Source organism: Alligator mississippiensis, chromosome 10 (assembly GCF_030867095.1).
Source record: "Alligator mississippiensis isolate rAllMis1 chromosome 10, rAllMis1, whole genome shotgun sequence".
Lineage (NCBI taxonomy): Eukaryota > Metazoa > Chordata > Crocodylia > Alligatoridae > Alligator > Alligator mississippiensis.
In genome coordinates this window covers 70510002-70521439 of record NC_081833.1, presented here as the reverse complement: position 1 = coordinate 70521439, position 11438 = coordinate 70510002, and positions in this window count along the sequence as shown.

Sequence of the window (11438 nt, the reverse complement as noted above, 5' to 3'; positions counted from 1 at the left end):
CAAGAGCCAAAATGGAAGCTGTCTCCTTGAGTCAGGGCCGCAGAGCAACCAAGGAGGGTTGAGGACCAAAAGGCCAGGGTCGTAGAGCAGGAAGGAGCCAGAGCTCCCCCTCTACTCCATAAGCCGTGCCTGGGCTGGCTTTTGGGAGGCACTCCCAGACACCAGACACGGCCGCAGCGGTCCTGAGCATATACCCCCGCTCCATGGGACGCTGACAAAGTCCAACACCAGATGCAAAAAATTGCCACCATTCATCCATATTTGGATTTACGATACAGCAGTTCTATTTGTTACATATTCTTTTTAAAGTTAATAAAAATGCCTTCTGATTAGCCATTACCAGTTAATCACAAGGCAGGGTAGACATACACCTTTATAGACTTAATAAGATCCATAACGAGAGCACAAACCTTCATGAACCCAAGTTCACCTCAACAGCTGCTGTGAAAGGACAGCATAGTGCAGATGCAGTTAAGTCATAGGTGGGGGTCGTAATTCCTGCACAAATATGAGTCTAGAGATGTGTTTTAATCTGTTAATGCGTTGAACTGTCTCTGCCCGTTCATCCATCTCTCCTTCCTGTGCCAGCACTGGTGCATGGCCTGGAATTAGTCTCAGCCTTTTCCTTCATTTGCTGTCGCTCTGTGGTTTCACTGGTGTCCGCTTCACACCCCGCCAGAGTCCTTCTTCAGGCTGATGCTTTCTGATGTCTCTTTGTTGGCAATTAAACCCTTCCATCCACTCTTATGCAATGCTTTTTACAAAGGTGTTTGGCTTCCTAGATAGATCTCCAGCTCTCGCAACCATATTTTAGCGGTAAGATTGTCCAAGCTAAAAATGCTCAGTTAGTTCTGGTTCTGGCTCTGGTTCTTAGTTATGTCTTGGATTTCCATCCATTCGGTTTAATGGATGTTGTGGATACCTTGCCGACGCTTGACATAAACTTGCTTTGTGCAAGTCTCTCTTGGGTAGTGCTGCTTGGTGAAGTGAATTGTTCAACTTTCCTAATGTTTTTACCTTCTGACGTAACATTGTTGTGTGGATTTATGAGCCCCCCATTTTGGCCAAAATATCTGCTTTTTTGTTTTATGTTTTTGGAGGCATCTCTCAGTAGTGTAAAGTCATCAGTAAAATCTAGGTCTTCTAGGCATTTGATACCTAACCACTGTATCACCACACTTCCTTGTTATCAAATGTATGGCAATGCCAAGCAACCATGGAAAGCAAATGCAGGCACGTTTCATGCCACCGTCCATGTGGAACCACTACATAGTTTGTTGCTCATCCTTACATAGCACTTTACTTTTCTGTGCATGGCCCTGCTGCTGCTGCTGGAAGTCCATAGGAATGAAGGATGTTCTACAATGTGTCATGCCGTGTGTCTCCGCACATCTGTCATGGGCCTTTTCAGAGGCAAAGAAACTAATGAGAGAAGTCTGACAATACTTGATTCTTCTCTGAAGGCCAATAGTTTGAATCTCTGGTCTACATAGGATTTCTTAGGCTTAAATCCAGTCTTTTCTTTTCTTAGCTTGATATTCCACTGCTTATCTCATCCAGTATAGTAGTACACGGCCACGCTGTGCTTTCTTCAGATGTCCCAGTTAGTTGTATTGCACCTGAACTGCAGGTAGATTTGAGGGGGCTGGGGCAGCAACAATAAATGAGACCTCAGACCATTCCAGTCATACAGGAAACAGATTTATTGACAGATTAAATAAAGCAAAAATAAAATGATCAGATACATTACATAGAGGATGAGTAGTCTTGCTCGGCAACGTCACTGGCCAGCTAAGCTGCCAGGCAAGGGGACTTTTGCACACCTGCATGGTGGTGTCTTTGGTGTCGTGTACCCAAGTTACTTTTCATGTAACCTCTTCTTTTATACCTCACGGTTCCTTTACTTGCTGCTCTCCAATCAGTCTACCATCTCTTCAGTTGTTGATCCCTGTTCATGTCCAATCTCTCCATGTCTTCCAGGTGCCTCCTTTTATTTCTTCTTTTTCCCCCTTGCTCACCTGCCCTTAAGCATAGTCAGCAAATTAGGAAGCTTATAACAATCACATGCAGGTTATTTGCAGATCAAATAACCTGCATCTAGATTTGTTCTATTTCACATACAGATATTTCCTTGTTTGGTGTCCAGCCTAGACCTCCACGTGATCCCTAACATGACCTTAACTTCTGCTGCTTCAGCCATCATATTAGTCTATGATCAATCTTAACCGTGGCATTATAATTTCTTCTATATATGTTTTCCCTTCTCTTCCTTGTTGCGGTTAGGCCCAGATATCTCCTGCTTGTTTTACTACTCAAGGCTGACTCAAGCTCCACTGGTATCATACAGCTATTTTTAATATACTGTGGTCTAAAAGTCTGTTAACCCTATAGTTAACAGTAGTCTTTGTGATAAAAGGTTATTCTTATATTGGTTCACAGTCTTAAAGGGTTATTTGAAGGTGACTGCCTCTGCAAAAATAGAAGTTAAAAAAAAAGGGCTCTTTGAAAATGCCTTTAGGCTTTGACATATCTTTCAGGAGCCTAGAGGTACTTGTAAAAATGAGGGGCCGAGGCTACAGTGAGGTTTCCTGTTTTGGATATTGTGCCAATGATCCCATGTTTCCAGCGTTTGGGAGGATCTCTTTTCCCAGAATTCACAGACCTGCTCCATCAGTTTCATTGGCTGGATAGTGTCAGATGCTTATAGCATTTTTGCTGTGATTGGATCAGCTCCCACTGCCATGGTGTTTTCCAGCTTTTTAGTTGCAACCTTCTGATACCTATTCTGGACTGGTGTTCATGTCAAATCATTTGGGTTTGTAAAGTGAGTCAAACTCTGGTGTTGAGGTGAGGCTTTGTATTCAGGAGTTTTTTCTTCTCACACTGAGCTTGGTTTATCCAATTTTGGCTCTGCTTCTGTTGACATCCAGCTGTAAATACTGCAGTTTGAACTGTATCATCTCTGAGCACTGCCTGTTCCCTTAATTTCCAGTCTGTTACATTGTCCCACGCCTTCGTCAGCTGACACTGTCCTCGGTCCAGACTGGAATTTCTCACAGTACTCTTCCAGATTCAGTTTGCCGCCGTTGATTTTCTTTGCCAGTTTCTGTTTAAAGTCATTCTTAGTTTTCTTTTTTTGTTTGGTAATGCAACATTTGTGGTCACTGCTGACATCTGCTGCTCAGTATGCCGTGCATCTTGGACCGGGGATCTGAATTTTGTGTTCTAGCCAAGGTTCTTGACTATAGTATTTTTTTTGGATAAGAAAATCGTCAGGGATTGCATTGAAACTTGTTCCACTGAACGTATTATTAGTGCAGTTAGTTAGAACATATCCATGAGTGCAAAGAAAAAAAATATATTAAATGATGCGATTGCAATAACAGGGACCTCGTGGGATAGTTCTCATGACTGGAGCACTGTCATGGATGGGTACAAACCGTTCAGGAAGGACAGGCAGGGGAGAAGAGGAGGAGATGCACTTTATGTAAAAGAGCCAGACGATTGCTCAGAGCCCGAATATGAAGAACAGGTTAGGGACTTTTTAGAAAAGCTGAATGTGTAGAAGTCCATGGGGCCAGTGGGATGCACCTAAGGGTGCTAAGGGAGTTGACTGATGCGACTGCAGAGCCTTTGGCCATCATATTTGAAAACTCAAGGCAATCAAGAGAGGTCCCAGATGATTCCTTGATTTTAGCAAGGCTTTTGATACAGTCTCCCACAACATTCTTGCAGGCAAGCTCAGGAAGGACGGGCTAGATGAATGGGCTGTAAGGTGGATAGAAAACTGGCTGGAGCATCAGGCTCAATGGGTAGTAATCAATGGCTCAATGTCTAGCTGGCAGCCGGTATCAAGTGGAGTGCCCCAGGGGTCGGTCCTGGGGCCAGTTTTGTTCAATGTCTTCATCAACAACCTGGAAGATGGCACAAAGTGCACCCTCAGCAAGTTTGCAGATGACAGGTACTAAATTGAATGTGCAGTAAGTAACCTGTGCTACTGTGCAGCAGCACTGGCACACCCTTTATTTTTTTGGTGATGCTAATGTACAGTAGACTAATTCTACTGCGCATTAGCACAGCTTTTGCCGTGACACACTAATGCGCAGCATTCATCTACTGTGCATTTAATGTCTCCTGTAGACGCACCCACTGAGTCTGATTTTCATTCGGACCTCTCCACAGCTTCTATCTGTGGAGAACTAACTTCATACATTTACATGTTGGTGAATCAGTAGTTGCCTGAGGACCTGAAAAGCTAAAACGTCTGTGCACAGAAGGACTTACTTTTTGTATTTATTTACTTACTTACCTCTTAAAGATTTTTATTATAAGAACATTAAAAACAAAAGATGAAAGGGCAAAAGTGTATGACTTCACCAAGGCCCAGGCCTGAAACGCTTATCAATAACCAACCATTATCATCAGATATTGAAACCCTTCTTCCCCCCAACCTTTCATGGAGACGCACGTTTATGACTAGCTGTTCATCTTCTGCTGTTCTCTCTGTGGCCCAGCGCGACACAAACTGGATCGTGTTCTGTTGTGAAGTGAAGTGTCCAAACTCAAAGGAGACACACACCTCCTAGACCAGGTTATTAAATCTGCATGCACAACGCTTATTTGGACAAATAGATTTTGCACATAAAATCTATAACTGGCGTTGCCTGCAAGTGCTCAGATCAGTCCCTTCAGCTAGGTACTGAAGCACATGCTTAACTTTAGAGAACAAGAATAGCCCCATTGGAGTCAATGAGACTGCTCAAGTGCCTAAGTTATATGTGCCTAAGCACTTTGCTGCGTCAAAGCCTCTAAGTACATGGATGTTAAGCTGTTGAAAAAGTGGGCACAAGTACAGGCATACATAGCTGAAAACATGGCTTAGTGCCCTTTTCTTTTTCTTGACCTTCTACTGCTAACGTTCACTTATAATCTTTTATAGTGCTGGGTACCGATCAATTAAAAGGTTGAGAACTGTGTGCTACTAGACCTTCTACTCAAGGACAAAAAAGGCCCTCTTTGGTCAGTCATTTAACAGTTTATCTTCAGAAATGCATTAAGAAGTTTTAAATTGAGAGGTAGGCAGCCATTACGGAGGATCTCTTTACAAAGAATGGCAGCTGTGGCTGCTCACTTTTGATATCGTCAGCGCTAACATTTCAAAGGAAAAAAAATTCCCCTTCTATTTCAAGCCCATCCAAGCAAGCTTCCTGTCAATTGCTTAGCTCTTAGGTGACCTCTGATCATCCTCGGCAAATGTTCTGCGATAGACAAAACATCCTGAAGCAGCGAAGTCTATAAGGATATGAAAACTCCTTCACATTTCCAAAGGAGGTTTCACTCCCTCTTGCATTGTAGCTTCCTGTCCTTCCCGGGGCTCTAGAGAATGGTTGAAAAGCTATTGCACTCTTTTACAACAAATTCATTTTTTATCAGCCCAATTATCACTCTCTTCCAGCAACAAGAGGATAGGCTCAAGAAACCCAAAGGCGGTTAGGTGCCATTTAAGAATGAAGCCAGGAATCAGCTCTGGGTTATTCTCATGAGAAATTACATCCCGCTGCCTTTTCCCTGGCATCTGATAATGTGAAATGGCTTTCACAGAGCTGTCAGTTAGAGAAAGAAAAAAGCAGCTTAGTTCATCCTTGTCCCCTTCTCCTGGCAACAGCAAAGTTTTTCCTAAAGTATGTACATTCAAAAGGAAATCCTAGTGCTACCTAGGTTAATGGCTGCATTTAAATGTCCCAGACCATGGGAATCGCATCACTTTCCCCTTACAGAGTCAAATTCGTTCCAGTACTAAGTACTTCCCAAAATGTAGTTTAATTTTCTTTTCATCCCATTTTTCCCCACTATGCCGCCTTGTACAGACCACATACAAATCGGTAACGGTGTTCTTCAACATCTTATTTCTTCAACTTTCATCCACATTTATTCAAAGTCTGGAAGCACAGAGGACCAGATCAAACACCTGTTTCACCTTCAACCCTTTTAGCAATGGTAGCAGAAGGCGGCACAGTCTCATGGCATTATATTCTCAGATGACTCCCATCAATGTAGCATCTGAGTGTCCTAAGAACATTATACTCACGACTGCCCTGGGAAAAGGGAAATGTCCTTTTCCCCTCTGAAGAAGCACAGGCCAAGCAGCCCAGCAGAGCTCATAGAGAGATGGAGAACTAAGGCACAAGAGATTATAAAGGCAGGTCAACCAGGCAATTGGAGGTTTCATTGAAGCAGGTAAGCATACCCCTACTAACTCACACAGATACCATTAGCAGCAAAAAGACTACAGGAAGCTTACCAAACACAATTCCTCGGACTACTAGTTTGTGAAGTTTGTTATGGGTATCAGTGTTAGGTTGATCATGCTGGTATTCTCGCCTTTGCTGCTCTCCGCTTTCAACTGCATCATAGGTACAGACCTAACTGCTTGAAACTACAAGTCTGGAGGTATATTCTGGCCTCCACCTACTGAGTCATTCATAGTTGATAGGCCAGAGATTCAAAATAGATCGTGTGGTTCTCTGACCTCCACTTGACTCCCCTTAGCGGGGCTTGCATATCTCTGGGCTTTGCTGCATTCCTTCCCCTCCTTCATTGAAGGGAAAAAAAAAATCAATGGTGGCATCTCCAGATATCTGCCCATGTTGTTACATTTTTGCAGATTTGTGACCTTTCCTCACCCTTATCAAGACAGCTGGCATCTTGCTGTATGAATGCAACCCGAGAGTTTAAAGTGTAGCGTGCCCCGGAAGCCACTCTCAAGATTTGTGTGGGAGGTACTGGGGGTTTAGGATCACAGGCCAATGGGCTTAGGAGATTGGAAACACACAGGTGAATACATTAGGATACATACACTTGAGATAAATATAACGGGCTAATAGGCATTGAGGTACGTACCCTTAGATAGCAGGCAGTAAATAGTTGCCCAGTGGTAAAAATCTTTCAGCAGCAGATAGCAAAATAACAAGTAGGGACTCTAACAATGCAGTATTTACACTAAAGGATTTTTTTCTCAACTCTAAGAGGCTCTCCAATCAGCCTCCGATCCCCGCACCCAGTTACCATGCACCCAGCGCTATGCCTGAGCCCCGACTGCTGCACGCATGGGCTCCCCACTCGAACCCCGCTGCTTTGGTTCACTGTATCATCCCCGTTACAGCTCTCAGATCCTCCTGCATGTCTTGCCAACTGCAGGTAACAGGAATAGTGCCACTGCAGTGCCTAAGTCTCTGCTGCTCATTTCACCAGCTGCAGCCATGCAGGATCAGTTCTGCAGCAGCCTGTGCCTCTGCCACATGACTTGCCAACTGCAGCCCGCTGCTCCCACGCTCTCTCTCCCCAGACCATTGATTCACACCTGCAAACCCCAGCTACCCCCTGGCTTCCTTCCCCTTTCCCCAGCAGCCTGCTAGGAAATGGAGACTGGCTGCCATTGCAGTCCATTACAAAAGAACTGCATAGTGAATTGACAGAGGGTTTCGCCATGCCACTGTGTACCATATCAAGCCAACCCAAGCTCTGGCAGAAGATACCACAGGATGTCAGTGGTATTGGGAGAAATCAAAACAGGTTTAATGTATACAAAGACCAGAACTCATCATTCTTCTTTGGACCATTATTCTTCTTTGCAAAGCTCCCCCCCCATCAGCATCCATCCCTATATGATCAGCCATAACAAAACAGAAATGATCTGATACCTCTTAGGCTGCCTTTCACTTGAAAGGCAAGTCATCTGGTTATTAGCTAGGGGGTAAGTAAAATGACGTAGCTTATTAACGGATCTTGATCTTACCTTGTGTATATTCAATGACTGACTTCATTATTTTAATTAAATCTGTGTAATACGCAGGACTGCACCTGAAACAAAATTCAATTTCAAAAACATAAGCTGGAAGCAAGGAGATCACCTTGAGGAAGCTAAAGCAGCTGCCAACAAACTACAAAACTCTAAGGTGCCAGCTATAGATAGAGAAACTGCAGATGTGCTCAAAGCAAGTGGCAGAGGGAATTTGAAAATGCTGCTTTAACTCCAGAATCCACTCCCGAAGAATGGGGGGAAAAGAAGCATCCTAAAACTGCCTAAGAAAAAGGATTTAAGCAAGTGTTAACCTGGTGCAAAATCACCCTACTATCAGTCCTAGGTAAGCTTTTTGATACGATTATTATTATAGAATCTGCAGCACCTTCAAAAGTGTATTTTAAAGTGAACGAAAGTTGATTTTCATCCTGCCCGGTCTTGTATCAATCGTATCTTCAGGCTAGAGTATACCATTTAACCAAGCAACCAAACTTGTTTGAAATGTCATTAGCTCTAAGAAAACTTTGACAAGCACCAACCAAGGATCTGTTGTAGCAGATCCTGGAAATCAATGGAGTCCCATGTAAAATTATTCAAATCTTCCAGCATCTTTATCACAACAGCAGATGTGTTGTGGTCGCCAATCAGGAATGTACAAACCAGCTTTATGTTATTCTGGCATGAGATAAGAGTGTGTTCTCTCCCTTTTTTTGTTTGGTGTCACTATTGACTCTGCTATGTGAAAGACGTTTGGAAACTGGAATTCAATGGATATGCCAAGTTCCTTTTTGAGCCGTATTTTCTTGACGTAATCTTCCTGATGAACGCACTGCTGAGCAAAATACAGCAGAAGACCAAAACCCTAGTTAAAACTGCTAAACAACTAGGTCTTCCACTCAGCAAGTCAAAACACAAAATTACAAACAAGCATGGATAACTCTGTTGCTAGAAGGAATGGAAATAAAATTCACCGCTTCGAGGAGGCAGAGTTAGAGTTTTTACTTTCCCAGGCAGCGCCTCTGAAAAATCTAGGGATGGTTTAATTTATTGTTCAAAATTATCTATTTATCATTTTAAACTTTTCTCAGTAAGGCAAACGCTGCTTTTCGGCTGCTTACCCCGGTCCTGAAATCCAGCTATGTACTATGCACATGCCTGTACAGACTGTAGTCATGGAAGATAAACACATCTACGCGAGGGGAATTAAACAAGTTCCAGCGTGGATGCCTGTGCCAAATATTTGGAGTAAAGCCATCAGATACGATAAAGAACGTTGAGATCTTAGAGCCACCAACAGCTGCACAAATAGTACAGACGAGAAGGTGAATTTAATTTGGTCCTGAGACTGCCAGACAACAGGCTCCTCTCTTAGTCCTGTTTTTGTCAGGCCAAACAAGGGAGAAGATCCATCTAGAGGATTAAGGTCTAAAGCAGCAACCTTACAGGTGATCCTCCTGAACTAGTTAAACCTGGGACAGTGTCGATTGGTGAAATACCTTATGCACCTGATGGTGCGAGAAGTGGATTGACTATAACACGTCACCCATTTATCCTTTACTGATGTTGATTTAAAGAGCATCTTCTGTATTTTTACTAGAAGTACAAACCCCCGCTAGACTCCTTCAATCTGATTCCACCTCTGCCAATGAGAATAAGTAGCTCTTTGGTTAAATAATACTTTTTTGTAGGAAATATGCTGGCTGTGAATAATATTAAAGTTCACGTTTACAGCTTGCTGATTTAATTGATGTATTTTGTACAACTGCTGATTCACGTCCATATTGATTTGTGCAGCATTTTGTGTATGCTGATTGTTAAAGAGTCACTTAATCAGGCATCCTTATTCTACATACTGGACGTCTAAGCCTACAGTATCACTTGGTAAAAGAATTATGATCCTATAGATCCCCCATTCCCTCAATGGGCAGCCTTATGTGCCTCCAAAGCATAGCCCAAAGTTGTCATAAGTGCTTTTATGGTTGAAGGTTGGAGCCTGAGTAAAGGCCACTCCATCCTGCAACTGGATTCCTTCATCTATTTTTCCTGTTCATCTCTAACATAGAAAAATAGGGTTAGAAGGGACCTCAGGAGGCCCCCAGTTTCAACCCCTTGCTCAAGGAAGGTTCGTGTTTATCTAACCAGTACTTAAAGCTCTGATTTTAACAGGAGATATTCACTTAAGACATACAGATTCCACGAGGTTTTACATGTGTGTAAGATAGGTAGAAAAAAAATTGCTGAGCTCAGTGGGGAGAGGCCATTCTTATCACGTGTATATCTGTATCTGCATACACTTGGAACAGAAAGGATCTTGGAAGAGTCCTTCATAACTGTGAATGAACTGTGTCGTGACCTGTTTTGCAAATGCTTTGAATATCACTTCCCTTTTAACTTGCATTTCAACTCTTTTTAACAAATTGTGCTGCAGCCACAGGTTGCTCACAGGCAACGCTTACTGGCCTCAATAAGGACGGCACACATGCATCTCCATAGGCAGGTTCAAGTCCTATAGTTTTAACTTAGCCACAGAACAAAGCTCCAAAACGCGTTTAAAAAATACTTGATTAACCAACCATCTGTCTTGATCCATCAAGCTAAAAGCAGTTACTCCAGCCTAGTGGACATTTTTACTTTCTTCTTTTTCTCTCAACAGCTTTGAACACAGATGCAGCCTTGCCATAATTAAACTCAGCACAGCAGCTCTGAGGCAGATTAAATCTGGAGAGCTTGTCAGGAATGTCAGATGACATACCCGTTCTGCGTCTCGTCTCCATTTGGGCGTTGGATGCAAAGAAGCTCTGCTTTAATCTTAACTGGGACTGAATTAACCCACAAAAGCCATGTTGGCACTGTACATAGGCTCTCAAGTACAGGCACGTTTTAAGGAATCTGGTTAGCCCAAAGTAGCAAAACAAAGTCATACGTTTTATACCTGACTCTGTGCAAAATGTTTAGGTGGCCCTGCTACCTTTGCTGCATAAATGCTGTAGGAAGCATCAGTTCTTAATGCTAGTTGCAGCCCACAACCTCAGTCCTTCACATGGGGAAAGTCTGTCGGGAAGTTCCTTCTCCACAATTAGGCCAATTCTTAGGCTCCATGCTGGACCTGCAAACAAGGCCGTCTCATTTTTAGGTGTGGGATTCAGGGCTACTTATTACACAAGGGTATCCGTTCTGGTGAAAATAAATGTCTCTTGGACAGACACTACCCAAGTTATTTCACGTAGGCAAGCAGACACTTTCACTCATTGCCGTTGACCTTGATTCTTGCTGGTCACCTAAAAGCCCTTTAGCTCATTATCACTTCCCTGAACCACTGAATCACCCTGGAGGTTATATTGCAAACTCTCTGCTCCCAGTGCAGGAGATAAATCCTAAAGAGACAGAACTAGTTGGCATGTTTCTAATAACTATTCCAGAAAGTCACCAATGGTTTTAGGGGGAAACAAAACTCTCTTTCACATGTGTGTATATCCTGTTAGCTTCAGCGGAAGCAGCATAGACACCCAGGAGCAGAGCTTCCCTCTTGGTTTCTATCACTGATACGAGATGATAGCTATCCGCATTTTCCTTTCTGCTCAGAGCACATAGTAAAATTAACCCCCCACCCCTCCAAAACAGCCTACCTGTAATTGTT